This window comes from Emydura macquarii, unplaced genomic scaffold (assembly GCF_026122565.2).
Source record: "Emydura macquarii macquarii isolate MOO-44397 ecotype Brisbane River unplaced genomic scaffold, CSIRO-AGI_Emac_v2 contig_1070, whole genome shotgun sequence".
NCBI classification, from domain to species: Eukaryota; Metazoa; Chordata; order Testudines; family Chelidae; genus Emydura; species Emydura macquarii.
Genome location: NW_027131207.1, coordinates 1,299,944 through 1,314,896, shown reverse-complemented (window position 1 = coordinate 1,314,896; position 14,953 = coordinate 1,299,944). Strand labels below are relative to the sequence as shown.

Sequence of the window (14,953 nt, the reverse complement as noted above, 5' to 3'; positions counted from 1 at the left end):
ATCTAAGCAATAAAAGCATTACTTTGTTTAAAAAAAAAAAAAAAAAGTCACCTTCTATCAAAATATTCAGCTACTGAAAAATAAATAAACCAAAAACAACAAATTTCTCTCTGTTTTGGTACCAAAAAAGTTTGTCTACTTTTAACTGATCTGCATTTAAAAATATTCAGTGTTACTATTTCAAGAGATGGAAGTTTTACTGTTTTACTCCATCCCCCCAAGCTTGTGACTGATTTACACAAACTGCAGGACTATAATAGTCTATCATACTGTCAAATTAAAGTTGTGCCTCTGATTATGGTGTGCTCACTTACTTTTTGTAAAACTTTTATAAAACACAGTTAGCTAAAACATAAACACAGTGGCTTGAACTATAAAAACACAACATTATATATTATTAGTCCCTTGAGACTGGGGTGTTTGCATTAACTTTAGCTTTGCAAAATTACAAAAAAAAACCCTCCAAAAACCTACTTTTGAAGAGTCCATATAAGGCATCAATATGAAGCAGCTGTTGAAACAAATAACATTCTTTGTGAACTGGGACATCTAAAATCATTTTCGCTAACTGGTTTTGATTGTCTCACAAAGGGTGGCTAATGAGATCTGCAGGAGAATGTGCTTCGCTCAACAGCGGGTGTCTGTGTGCTATCTCCAAACTATTTCGGCGAGATTTGCTGATATGCAGGAAAGATGAATATTGTATGTCTTTCAGAGAGCGGAGAGGGGAAAGACATTTGCAACATTTTCACTTGCTGTTGACAGACCATTTCCTTCCACTCCCAAGACTCCACTGAGTTCAGTGGAAGTGTAGTGTGTGCAAGGAATTCAGGACTGGGCATGATGAAAACATTTAGGAAGAGGAGTTTATGATCATTTTAAATACTAAAGAATTACTGGGAGAGCTATAGACATTCCGAATACTTGATCGAAGTATAATCCAATTTTTGAATGTATAATCATAAATATGCCACTTCCCTGGGCAAAATTCATTTCTATTCACTACTGTTGTAACACTGGGTCTTAAAGTTTCCTTATTGAAAAAGCTGTCTGAACAATGGTTTTCGTCAAGGATAATTTTGGGCCATTAAAGCTAAGTATCAAAGTCTGCATAATCTTTAATGAGGGATTGTTTTGTATCATCCAGATGTCTGAGCTGTCACCAGCACTAAACCCTGCTTGCTCGGTACTTGCTCTTTGGTGGTGAGCTGCCTCACAATAGTGAGGAATGCCCATGTTGTTATGAGGCGCTCCACCCACTGAAATGAATGTAGCTGTGCTTGCATCTGAGTGTGATTTTTGTATGCATGAGGCCATTCATCTGAATTCAGTTCACTTATCTGAATTTCATCCTACACATTTATTTGAATGTGGGATCATTTACAATTGTCTGTATAAACAGCATGGAAGAAGTCCAGTGCAGACAAATCAGTTAATGGAACTGTTATGTCTGAAAGACCAAGTAGATCACCAAATGAATGGAGGAGAAGTGTAAAATCTTGGGGATTAAAAGATCAGTAGACACAGGGAGATATAAAAGAGAAATGATAGCTAAGACACTCACTCACTGATGAGCTCAGTAAGAATCCTTCGGGGTGTGGGGTAATGTTTGGTATGTGAGACAAAAGGGGTTTGTTTGAATTTTTCCCCCCTAACTCAACAGAAAAATGGCAACTCTAGCACTCTCACTACAGAAATTAACCACTTCCTGTGCTAGATAGAGCTAAGGGACTGTGACTATGGCGTGGTTCAATATGAGCCCCAAGCGCAGGAGTTTAAGGAAGTGTTGTCTAGAGACTGGGCCCCCTCCTCCTCTTGTTGGCTGTCAGTTCAGTTTTGGATCGGTTTGTCCTTGTGCTGGATAAGGGCAGGGGGGATTCTAGGCTCCCTTATTGCCCCCCTCCCCCGCTGTCTGTCCACCATGATGGGTTGTTAGGAAAGACACTACCTCCTCCCTGACATTTCCCATGTCTCCAGCTGCCTTATTTTTCATTAGGGATGGAGTGAAGGACTCCATTTCTGAGGAGAAGTGGTGGGGTTGGTCAGCTATAGAGCAATTTTGTGGCTGCAGTCCAGGAAAGCCTGCTCACAGATTTTCAAACTCTGTCTGCTGAGAAGCAATCTAACAATAGTAGCATCCCCGGCCCACAGAACTTTATCAATGGGCTTAAATTTACTACTCAATGGGATTTTCAATGGGAGTTTTACCATATTATACTTGAAGTGAGGATTAAATGGGTTGATTGGAGGTGCGGGGGAGGAGGGTCACAGTAGCAGTGTGTAGCAATAACTTCCTTCACTTTTGGAATACTCCGACCACCAGGAGCTGAAGACAAGTTCATAGTTCCAGTTTAGCCCATTTGATGTGTGTGTGAGAGAGAATGAGTACAACATTGCATTTGCACAGAACCAGCATATTAAAATAAATGAGGATTAGGGGTAATCTGTCACAAGATTAGTTGCCATTCTTAGAAGTGAGTACATAATCTGCAGTGGCCCTGACACATGGTCATCATCGACTTTTATTTGTACACCAGACTTACTTTTTTCTTTCCCCCACCCCTTGCCCTTCCGCTGCAGTCACTGCATAATATTTGGGCTCATTGCTATTTTCTCTTGTTCTTATGCTATTCTAAATGGAAGTCTTTGTGTATTGTTGCTGCCTTGCTGTAAGAACTTTTAAAATTAACTTGTGCAGGGCTGTCCTGTACATGTTTCTACCTCTGCATTTCTGTCTGCAGCTTTAAAAACACAGAGAACATGATTCACTGCTGCATCATTTCTGTTTTGTAGCAGTGTAACTTCATTGATTTCATTTGAGTTACACCAATGTAGAATTGGGCTAACGCAGGGACCATTACCATCATCTCCTCTTGACCTTCTGCAAAGAGGTCAAAGAACCTCACCTAGTAATTCTGCTTCTATAAAGGTAAGGATGACCAGGCTTGAACCTAAGTTAAATTCTGTCTAAGCCTTTCTCAAGAAGGATCTTCGTTCCCACTGTAAAACACTCACCAATAGGTTTGTTTTTTTCCCCTATGCTAATCATATCCTTGCTCTCTGTGACATATACATTCATCCTTCCCATCCTGGCAGTGTTTGATTCCCCTGAATATGTTTTGTCCAGATTGTGTTCATGGCATTCAAATGTCCCCAACGTTTGAGTGATTTGCTGTAGCATATTAGTTGCCTTGCTCTGCATGTTTTCTTTTCAGAGTGTCCAAGTGATTTTTTCAATGGTTGTAATACAAGGTTGGCTCAGGGGCCTATTGATAGCCTTACTTTGCACTACATAGGAACATTACCTTAGTCTCTTCCCTCTATTCTCATATGTGGGCCTTCCTCACAAACACAAAAATGTGGAGGAGCTTCTGTAGAACTGTCATTTTCTATGTACAGTGCTTAGCACAATGCTCCCCCATCCTTAGTCCTCCTGCTTGTCCTCTAAAGACTACTGCAATATAAATGTTGTTAAATGTTCAAGAGATGGTAGGGACAGTGAGTGCCACTGAGGTGGCATTAACCCATTTTCTTACCGTGACACTCTGTGTCTGAGAACACCCCTAACCCCATAGTCACCAGTGTCCAGTAAGTATGACATGCTTGGTACATGGTGTGCCTTGTGTGGTATTATTTTAAAAGTCTTGATCTGCTGAACATTCACATCTTGTTGGATTACATGTACTACCATTGTACGTGAAGCTATGAAACATTATTGAATATGCTATTAGAACATGTTGCAAGGCAGGAAACTCCCACAAACAGCCTTTCAGGCACAATAATGGAGTGGCCAAACAGCATTAATGGCTATCTCTCACCCATTCAAGAATAGATTCTACTAACAGGAATTGTTTACAGTATAGGCTTCATTGTAGGAAGCAGGTTCACAATGGGGCTTGACTGACCAATGAGGACAACCCCCCAGGTCACAAGCCAGATTGCCCTAGCAAGCTGGAATGGACTATAAAAGAAGGGGAGTGACATCATGGTTTAGCCTTACAACTGAACACCTGAAGGGTGCCATGGAAGACAAAAGGACTTTAAAAGAGGGGAGGGGAGTCGCAGGCAGGAAAGGTTGCCCAGCCTGCGTTTAAGAAACTGCTTGTATCAGCTAACAAGGGCGAGACCTTGGTAATTCAAATTCTTTTAGTGTGTAGAACATAGTCTATGATTTTATGTTTTTCTTTTGGTAACTACTTTTAATCTCTTTACACTTGCTACTTATAATCACTTGAAATCTATTTTTCTGTAGTTAAAACATTAAACAAGTTTATTATCTTAACCAGTGTGTTTTTGAGTGAAGTGTTTAGACAAACCCTGCTCAGTAACAAATGCTGGTGCATGTTCCTTCCACTTCGAGAGAAGGGTGGACTGGATAGTAAGCTTCACTGGTCAGGCTTTTTGACCAGAGCTAGACAGGATGGTCCTGGGCTGGGGAGCCAGCTGGAGTATCTCTATTGTTGGTTCCTGGCTGGAAAGCGTTCACTGAACTAACATGGGTGTGGTCACTGCCTGTGGAGGGCTGTGTAAATGCAGGATCTGTCAGAGGTGTGTGGCTGTCACAGCATCACGGTGAGAGGGAGCCCAAGCTGGTCAGACAGAGGGCTCAGTGGTATCCCAGCTACCAGCTGGTAACCCCCATACCATCACACTTACATTCCCCTACCCCAGGTCCAGCAGATCTGAATCCACTTCCTCTCACAGAAACAGAGGTGATCTAGTCCATGATATGTGTCCCCTGGATCTTGTGAAAGGAAGTGGCATTGTGTTTTCTGCACAGAACGCATGTATACAGTACTTAGTCCTGGTCTACACTTACCCGGCAATTCGGTGGCAGTCGAACCGTCAACTGCCATGCTTCCCTTCTGTGCGGTGTCTTCACTGCACTGCGCCGATGGGAACTGCGACGCAGCACTATGCTACTTGAGGGGGTGGATTTACTCAGTCGACTTCCTGATTGATTGAGCGGGTCTACACTGACCACTCAATCGATCCAGAAAGATTGATGGGGCAGTGGTGACTTTGCCGCCATCGGTATAGACATTCCCTTAGTATGTAGTCATTTTGGTTTAGTAACTTGAGAGTACATCTGAAATGCAAAATTAGACCACTAGTATTTTATTTTATGCATTTTTATATGTGAACTTCAATTTTTCTTAATCTGATCTCTGACTGGTATGGTATTTTTTTTGTTTTAAATCAGGCTGAAATGGTGTTTGATAATGAGAAGAAAAAAAGCACAGCTTTGCTTCAGTCCTTGAACATGCTTGTCCAGACAGAGGGAAAAGAGAGGAGTGGCTCTGAATATAGATGTTTACTGCAACATCATGTCTTTACAAATGTAGAAATTAAACTGACAGGAAATGTGTTGGATGTCTTCTGTACTAAGAGCTAAAGCCATTTTATTTGGCAATAAAAATCAGAACAGAACAGCAATCACATATGATGATTTTTATTTTATGATTGGTTTCCTATTAGCAGCTTATGTAAGAGATAATGTGGCTTTGGGTGCTTTCTGAGAGATTAATCCATTCTGAAATGAGCAAAATGATGCCAGAAGATACCCTCTTCATTTGGCAGCAGTAGTGCTATGGCTGCATTAATTTGTTTGTACTTTTTAAAGTTACCCTGTAATCAGAAGACATTTCAACAGTCATAACAATAATTTTGACACTACTAATAAACCACTTTGTTCTTCGAGTGATTGCTCATGTCCATTCCATTATAGGTGAGTGCACAGTTCCTGGAACTTTTTTCCCCTTAGCAGATGCTGTAGGGCCGGCTGTGGTGCCCTCTGGAGTCATGTGCGCATACTGAGGTATATGAGGCACTGCCGGCCCTACGTCCCCTCAGTTCCTTCTTTCCGCCCATGATGGTTGCTGGAACTAGCCTTGCTCTCTGCAAGTATCATTCCCCTTCTTTGAACTCTTTGTTATTGAAAGTACTTTAGTTAGTTGTTAAGTGTAGTTAGATGAGAAGTCCCTGAAGGACTTAGAGGGGCCAGGCCATGCCCCGGTCACCTAGATTTAAGCCGTGTGCCTCCTGCGGAAAGGCTTTCCCACTCAGCGACCCCCACGATCGGTGCCTTAAGTGCTTGGGGGAAGAGCACAGGAAAGACAAATGTAAGATATGCAGGGCTTTTAAACTGCGGACTCAGAAGGACCGAGAGATTCAGTTAAAAGCCCTGTTCATGGAGGCAGCGCTCTGCCCAGCATCCAAGCCGTCCCGCTCCACCTCGGCACCGAGCATCTCCTCAGTGCAGAGTGCACCGCCGGCACCGGGCTCGACTCGGCACCGAGCAACATCCCTGGTGCCGAAAAAGAAGAGACAGTGCGCGGAACGCGGACACTCCCCTGCACCATTGGTATGGGCAGGGTTGAGTGCGGAGATGCACTGGCCACAGCCCATCGAATCTTCTCCGGTGCCTGCATGTCTGAGCAGGGAGCCTCCCCCAACTCCTGGGAGTGGGAGAATGCCCCTGCCGACGCCGTCGACACCAGAGGCTTTTCAGGCGGCAAGAGCCTTGTTGGCCTTGCCTACACCACCTCCGCCCCCCCTCCGCCAAGGGAGAAGGAGCCGGTGTCCTGGGGCAAGCCTGCATTGGGTCCCCCCCCCGAAGGGCAGTGGATATCCCCAGTAAGGGGAGGAAGATCTCCCGCCAGATGGCCACCAGGGGTAGAGCGAGAATGCTCCCCCAGCAGTCGCACCAGGTCGGCGTCAGCTTCAACTTGGGATGTGGAGTCTCCCTCTCGGCACCGACATCGGTCCCCGGCACCGCAGGCAGCGCAGGCTAAGAGGCGGCACCGGTTGAGGTCCACCGAGGAGTTCGCCCGTACTGAGGTGGCGCAGAACTCGGTCACCATCAGAGGACTCGGGACTGAGAGGTTTGCTCGCACCGAGGTGGCACAGAACCCGGTCGCCACCCGAACACACCGCATCGCGCATTCCCCAATGCGGAACCCAGTCACCGGAGTCAGGCTCAGCACCGCGGAGTTCGGAGGGGCGTGGGTCTCGATCACCAAAGGGTTTGTGGCACCGCAAGTCATCGGTGCTGAGACAACACTCCGGTACCTTGAGCTCCTCGGAGCTTACCTCTACTCGCTGGCAACGTTCGCGGTGACGGAGGGGGTCCTCATCGTCCTCCAGGTCGGAGGCGTCAAGAGGACGGTCCCCAGTACTGGACGGCACTCGGGATCGAGGCTGTGCATGGCACCGCAGGTCTAGTGGCTCAGGGTCCCACAGGGAAGAAAGTCATCGGGACAGCCGACACCCCAACAAGGCGCCACAGCCGGTGGCGCAGTCAGCCCCAGGTTGGCCCCAGGGTCAATGGCTGCAGCAATGGCCTTATTGGGCCCCATGGGGCATCCAGATGGGACCGGGGCCCCAATCCACCCTGTCATCGGGGGTTTAGTCCGTTCCCCCTGCACAGGAGAAGGCCTGTAGACACCACTCCTCGGACCCCATGGAGGGACCCTCTACGGGTGCATCCCTTCGTCAGGTGGGGGAACACCTGCAGGATGTGCCTCGGCAGTCCTCTTCCCTCTCCCCGGACGAGGCAGTCTCCCGGGACTACATGGTGCCACTGGATGATTTCAGGTTGCATCAGGAGCTGCTCAAGAGGGTGCCTTCTGACTTGGGGCTGGAGTTGAAGGAGTTATAGGAAGCCGATGATACCCTCTTCAATGTACTGGAAGCGACTACAGCGAGAATGGCCCTACCAGTCCATAATAGGGTCCTCAAAATTGTTAAGGCCCTGTGGCAAACCTCTTCTTCAGTCACCCCTATGTCGAAGGTGGCCGAGAAAAAGTATTATGTCCCGGCCGAAGGGCTTGAATATTTGTTCACTCACCTGGCCCCAGGAACCCTGGTGGTAGATGCAGCCAACCAGTGGGACAGGCAAGGTCAGTCAGGTTCCACTCCCAAGAACAAAGACAACAGAAAGCTGGATTTGTTTGGGAGAAAGATTTATTCCACAGCAGCCCTGCAGTTCAGGATTGCCAACCATCAGCTCCTCCTGGGTAGATATAACTTTAACGTGTGGGACTCCCTCAACCTGTTTGCTGAGGCCCTGCCCCAGGATCAGGCCGCAGAATTCACTACCATCCTGGATGAAGGAATCACGATGGCTAGGGCAGCGCTTCAGACGTCCAGTGATGCTGCTGACTCGGTGGGTAGGGCCATAGCCTCCGCCATCTGCATGAGAAGGTGCTCGGGGCTGCAATCCTCGGGCCTGTCCCAGAAGGTGCAGCAATCGATTCAGGACCTTCCTTTTAATGGGTCGGCCCTATTCTCCGATCAGACCGATGTGAAGCTGCAGGGTCTGAAGGACTCCAGGGCCATGCTTCGCTCCCTGGGCCTGTGCACGCCCCAGGCTTCCAGGTGGCAGTCACAATCCCAGGTGCAGCAGCAACCAAGGCTCCCCCTAGGCCCTTTCAACCCTACAGAAATAGGGGCAGAAATGGGGGGTTTAGGAGATGAAATCAGCCCCTCAGCTCATCCTCAGCCTTCCAGAGAGTCGGGCAATTGTAGGAGGCAGTTTTGATGGTGCGCCTGAGGCTGGCGCCCCTACTGCTCTCCTGGATATGCCCCACCCCTTCCTAAACAGGTTAAGGCCATTTTATCCTGAATGGGCAAAAATCATGTCGGACTGTTGGGTCCTTAGAATAGTCTCAGGGGGCTACGCCATACAGTTTACTTCTACACCCCCCAACAACCCTCCCCCACATCCCTCTTCAGGGACCCCTCTCATGAGCAACTCGTCTTGCAGGAGGTGGACACCCTCCTCAACCTGGGAGCAGTGGAAATGGTCCCTCAAGACAGAAGGGAGAAGGGGTTCTATTCGAGGTACTTCCTCATCCCCAAGATGAAGGGGGGTCTGAGACCCATATTTGACCTGCGTCATCTAAACAAATATGTCAAATGACTCAGGTTTTGCATGGTCTCCCTAGCCTCCATAATCCCTTCCCTGGATCCAGAAGACTGGTATGCTGTCCTTGACCTCAAGGACACATACTTCCATGTGTCTATCCTCCCCAGCTACAGGCATTTTCTCCATTTCATGGTGGCTGGCTCCCACTACCAGTTTACAGCCCTACCCGTTGGCCTCTCTTCGGCTCCAAGGGTATTCACCAAATGCATGACGGTAGTGGCTGCCCAACTGAGACGAAAGGGTGTGCAAATTTTTCCTTACCTGGACGATTGGTTGATCAGGGGCAGGTCCAGGTTCCAAGTGCAGGGGAGCGTGACCCTCACTTGCTCCATGTGCAGCAGGCTGGGACTACTCAAACGAGCAAAAGTCCACACTAACCCCAGTGCAAGGTATAGAATTCATTGGGGCCACCCTGGACGCTTCCCAGTCCAGAGCCTTCCTGCCTCAGCCACATTTCGAGGCTGTGGTCTCTTATCATCTCCCAGCTGCACCAATGCCCCACGACAACAGACAGGCACTGCCTACAGCTGTTAGGCCACATGGTGGCCTGCACGTACGTAGTTAGACTAACTCGCCTGAGGCTCAGACCGCTTCAGGCGTGGTTGGCCTCGGTATATGTGCCAAGCAGACACCCACTGGATCAGGTGGTCACAGTTCCCCCAACCGTCCTAGCCTCCCTAAACTGGTGGAGATCTCCCAGGGCATGTTGAAGGGCGTTCCATTCAGGGAACTGGTCCCATCGGTCACCCTAATCTCCAACGCCTCAGATGTGGGATGGGGAGCCCACATCAGCGCCAACCTGAGCACTCAGGGGTTCTGGTCGGGGGAGGAGAGACACCTGCATGTCAACATGAAGGAGCTGAGGGCCATCTGCCTAGTGTGCAGGGTATTCATCCGATTCCTGACAGGTAGAAAGCTGCGGTGCTGTCCGTCAGCACCTGAACCAATGTTTTATATAAACAGGCAGGGGAGAGCATGCTCCTCGGCTCTCTGCAAGGAAGCTACCCATCTGTGGGACTTTGCCATGAGGCATGATTTCCACTTGACTGCCTCTCACTTCCCGGGAGTGAGGAACGACGAGGTGGATCGCCTCAGCAGGTCATTTCTACCCTGCCACGACTGGTTGTTGCACCCGGAGGTAGTGACTACGATCTTCCAAAAGTGGGGTGTTCCCCAACTGGACCTATTCACGTCAGCCTGGAATGCGAAGTGCCTGAGGTTCTGCTCGCTCCAGGGTCAAAAGACTGGGTCAATTTCCAACGCGTTCCTCATCGACTGGATGGGGACCCTCATGTATGTGTTCCTGCCCATTCCACTCCTGCCCAAGGTCTTGCTGAAAATAAAGAGGGACAGGGTGGGCGTTATACTCATTGCTCCAGCCTGGCCGAGACAGCACTGTTTCAGCATGCTGCTGGACCTTTCAATTGCCCCGCCCATGGAGCTCTCGAGGTGGCACGACCTGCTCTCCCAGGACCATGGTCACCTCTTGCACCTGGACCTGGACTCCCTGCACCTCCTGGCCTGGAGGCTCTGTGGCTGACAGAGGGAGAGCCTGCTCAGTGCCAGTCCAACAAGTCCTGTTAGGCAGCAGGAAACCTTCTACACAAGTCATGTACCGGGCTAAGTGGAAATGGTTTACCTCTTGGGTTGAGTCCCAGGGCATTCTGCCCAGCCTCTTGCCTGTGCAGGTGATCCTGGAGTACCTACTTCAGGTAAAGCTTCAGGGTCTGGCGCTGGCCTCATTGAAGGTTCACTTGGCGGCCATTTTGGCCTTCCATCAGCCACTAGAGGGGAGATCCCTGTTCTCCCATCCCATGTCGGTCAGGTTCCTCAAGGGGGTGGAGAGGCTGTACTTGCAGGTCCATGACCCGGTGCCTACCTGGGATCTCAGCCTGGTCCTCTCGAGACTCACGGGGCCTCCCCTTTGAACCCATGGGTTCATGCCCTCTGCTCATGCTTTCATGGAAGGTAGCCTTCCTGGAGGCCATTACCTCAGCTAGGAGGCTCTCCGAGATTAGGGCCTTGACCTCGGAGTCCCCTTATACGGTATTTTATAAGCATAAGGTGCAGTTGAGGCCGCATCCAGCCTTCCTGCCCAAGGTGGTTTCCCAATTTCATTGTAAACAAGATATTTTCTCCCCGTGTTTTTTTCCAAAATGGAACGGTTCAGAGGAGAGGAAATGGCATTCGCTGGACGTGAGACGAGCCCTGGCCTTCTACATCAAGCATACAAAGCCGTTCCAGAAATCAACAAAGCTCTTTGTCATAGTGGCTGACCGGATGAAAGGCTCACCTGTCTCCACCCAGCGCATCTCCTCATGGATTACATCATGCATCAAGTTCTGCTACGAGTAGGCGAGGGTGCCGCTTCCAGGAACCATCACAGCACACTCAACCAGAGCTCAAGCCTTGTCTACAGCCTTCCTGGAGAGAATGCCCCTGCAGGACATCTGCAAAGCTGCCACCTGGTCATCGGTGCATCCTTCACATCCCACTACACCATCGACCAGCAGGCAACAGAGGACATGGGATTCAGCAGAGCTGTGCTGAAGGTAGCTCACCGGTAACACCTTGGAGGTGGGTAGGAATTGCTTGTTAGTCACCTATAGTGGAATGGACATGAGCAATCATTCAAAGAAGAAAACAAGGTTACTTACCAGTAACTGATGTTCTTTGAGACGTGTTGCTCATGTCCATTCCACAACCCACCCCCGGTCCCTGCTGCCGGAGTTGGCAGAAAGAAGGGACTGAGGGGGCATAGGGCCGGCAGCACCTCCTATACCGCAGCATGTGCGCGGGACTCCAGGGGGCATCTCTAGAAAGAGATGGTTCTAGAGACAAATATACTGAAACAATGAAAAAGTGTGAAAAATATAAAAAAGGAGATGCTGATAAAAACTGAAGAAAAGACATTAAATGCTGTGAACTTTGTAAGGTTGGAGCCTCAATTTGATGCATCTGAGCTCTTAAGGTGCATCAGACAGGACATTCAGTTATGTCCAGCCAAATAGTTCCAAATCATAAAACTGACATATGCTATTCTCCAATTTTACAAGCCAACACATCTCCCCTCTCCCCTCCCCCCCCCCCCAACCATATTTTTTCATGGAAAAAAAACCCAAAACATATTAGAAGAACATTAAAGTTGCATAGTAAAGCATTAGAGTGGGTCAGGGATTTTGTTTATTTGGGGAGAGGCAAAGTGGAAAATTCCAATTTGACTAAACCAAAACTGTTCATGGGTACATATCAGTTTCATATCAGGTACATATCAGTTCATTGGAAAAGGGTTCATGGGTCCAGGATGGACTTTCTGGTCAAAATATGTATGGGTTCCCCTTCCCCCCATAGACAATATCCCAAGTGTTAGGGCATTCAGCTGGGAAGTAGAAGGTGCAGGTTCAAGTCACTGTTCTGCATATGCTACCTTTCTGCATGTGTATTACAATACAATCTTTAATTATATGATCAAATATTATTTTTCAAATAATACAACATGACTCGGATCCAGCAGCAACTAGATCTGTATAGGCACAAGAGTCTGTTCATGTGAATTTAGTTACAAGATCAGGTCCTAAAATAGCATATAATTTCCTCAACATTCTTAGATGCATATATAGCATCTTGTTATATGGCACTTCAGGATAATAGGGCACTGTCATTTTGAAATCAATTACAGTCAATTACATAAAGGAGTTAATAGTGATTTCAGACAGTTCACTGGCTCAAATTTTTGTGGTTATTCAATCATACTTTCCTATTTTTAAAGATGTTTTTCTTCATTTCATGTTGTATGAAAAGATCAACACAAAGGACAAGTAAAAATCATTAGCAGGAAAGAATGAAACTAGCTGTACACAAAGTCTTGTCAAATGCACAACTGAAAAAATAAACTATTTTTTGTCTAATCACTTTCAGATATAATCTAAATTTACATTACTTTTAAAAATAGTAAGGTATAATGTCAGACAGAAGTGTGGCTTTTAAATTTGCAATTTCACTTTCAGCGCACAATAAAGAGTAATGTAGGAATTGATATCATGTACAGGCTGTATAAGTTTAAAGGCCCAGCCCTGATCTACAGTACAAACTTATGTTGGTATAACTATATCGCTCAGGGATGTTGAAAAAACTACAGTTACACCCACCTAACTCCCCGTGTAGACAGCGCTATGTTGATGGCAGGGCTTCTCCCATCAACGTGGCTACTGCTTCTCAGGCTTCGTCTACATTGACTGGCAAATTCAGTAGCAGTCGACGGGAGTCTACTCTATGTAGCTTGCGTAACTTACGTTGACTTCCTAACTTCTGTTCTACACGCTGTCTCCATTACACTGTGCCAATGGGAAATGTGTACCTGTCGACGCAGCGCTACGCTTTTTCTGGAGGTGATTTTAAACAGATCGATTGAGGGAGTCTTCACTGCCCCTCAATCAAACCAGATAAATCAATCTGACAGTGGCAAATTGGCATAGGCAGCATCCTCACTAAGTGTTACAGCGGAGTACCTGCAGTGGTGCAGCTGCACTACTAAGTGTAGACAAGCCCCCAAAGAGTGCAATGGAGGCAGATCTTTACGGTCATGTAGAACCTATGGTGTAACTCACTACTTAATAATAATTCATTGCTAGTATCTTAATAACTGTCTGTATTAGATACAATTTTAACATATATAGAGAGCATCTTAAGTCAATCTATCAGTTTAGCCTAAAATCAAATGCTTCCTCCAACTGTCAGCTCCCACACCATGAAAAATCTTACTCATTTATTCATTCTCTTAAAACCACAGTAACACCACACCAACATAGAGTTCATTGGAGGTCAGAACCCCTAAATTAGCTTTCTGGGTATTTGTCTCATCTCACACCTCAGGTAGCTTCAAAGTCAACTAGATCATCCTCTGAATTGAATAACTCTGCTGATAAAGCGTACACAGCTAAATTGGATATGTAGTTTACTGCCTCGTCCCCTGAATTGCATGCTGTGCTTGTGGTGGAAAAGAAAATGTATACTGTCCATGTCTGCTGACAAAAAATTGCATATATTAGAAAGAAAAAAGTTATCAATTGAAAAGTGTAAGTTAATACATACCTGACCTTTATGACAATTAAATTAAATTAATATAATGTTGTAGAAACAATTGTATATTGTACTGTATTTTTTTAAATACTGTAATTAAAGATTGCACCACACTATTCTTGCACAAGGAGAAAGCATTTTTTTTTTCAGTTAAGTACACACACCATACAGAACAGGATGGCCAGACTTCTCCCGGAGTCATTTTGTTAAAATGTATATTTCACTGTTGGTGACACTGTAAAGCATGGCAGAGGACAAACATAAAGAGGATTCGAGGAAGAAGAGTCGTAAAGGTAAAAGGAGAACCAAAGGGGAGAGGGTCTTTTCCTCTTTTGGCATTTACATGTGTCTATACCGCCTCTGTTGTTCCATCGATCAATGGGGCTGCTCGGCATGGGGAAGAAGGCTAGCAGAAGCCGGACCTACATAAACAACCCGAAAGATAAATAACCCGAGAGCCCCTGTTTAATGTGAGATCCGTTCTTGCACGTGGCTGGCGCCGCTGCCGAGACAAAGAAGCGTTTCAAACGGAGCGATGGAGACATTCCGCCCTCGGCGCACGGGGGAAGCAGCTGGAAACCCAGCAACCAGGCAAGCCGCGTTCCCCATCCCCGCCGGGTGTCCCGCACGCTGCGGCAGAGGGCGCCCAGGGGCAGCTGCTGCTGTCTGCCGGGTCACGTGCCTGTCACCGGCTCCTCCACTCCATCCCCCTCTGCCGGGGAGCGGGCGCGCGCGGGGGCAGGCTAGCGTAGACACGTCACTGCCGGCGAGGAGCGCGCGGCTCAAGCGGCTGGGAAGTGGGAGGGGGCCGGGGCGGGGCGAGCAGAACTCAAGGGCGGGCCCCGCCCCTCCGCAGCCGGGCGGCCAATGGCGCGGCGGGGGGCGGGGCCCGGCATTTCGGCTTAGCTGCTGCGCGCAGATAGTCCCGCCTTTTTTTTTTATGAG

At 47.6% G+C, this 14,953-nt stretch overlaps 1 protein-coding gene across 3 annotated transcripts in view; it reads left to right on the top strand.

Moving 5' to 3' along the window:
- The window catches only part of ASMTL (acetylserotonin O-methyltransferase like), a 39,309-nt gene extending 33,609 nt beyond the window's left edge, over nt 1-5,700 (top strand). For all 3 annotated transcript variants that reach the window (XM_067545720.1, XM_067545721.1, XM_067545722.1), the window contains one exon: nt 5,204-5,700. The gene's annotated coding sequence lies outside the window, so the exon portion shown is untranslated. The remainder of the gene's footprint in view (nt 1-5,203) is intronic.
- The last annotated feature ends 9,253 nt before the right edge of the window (nt 5,701-14,953 follow it).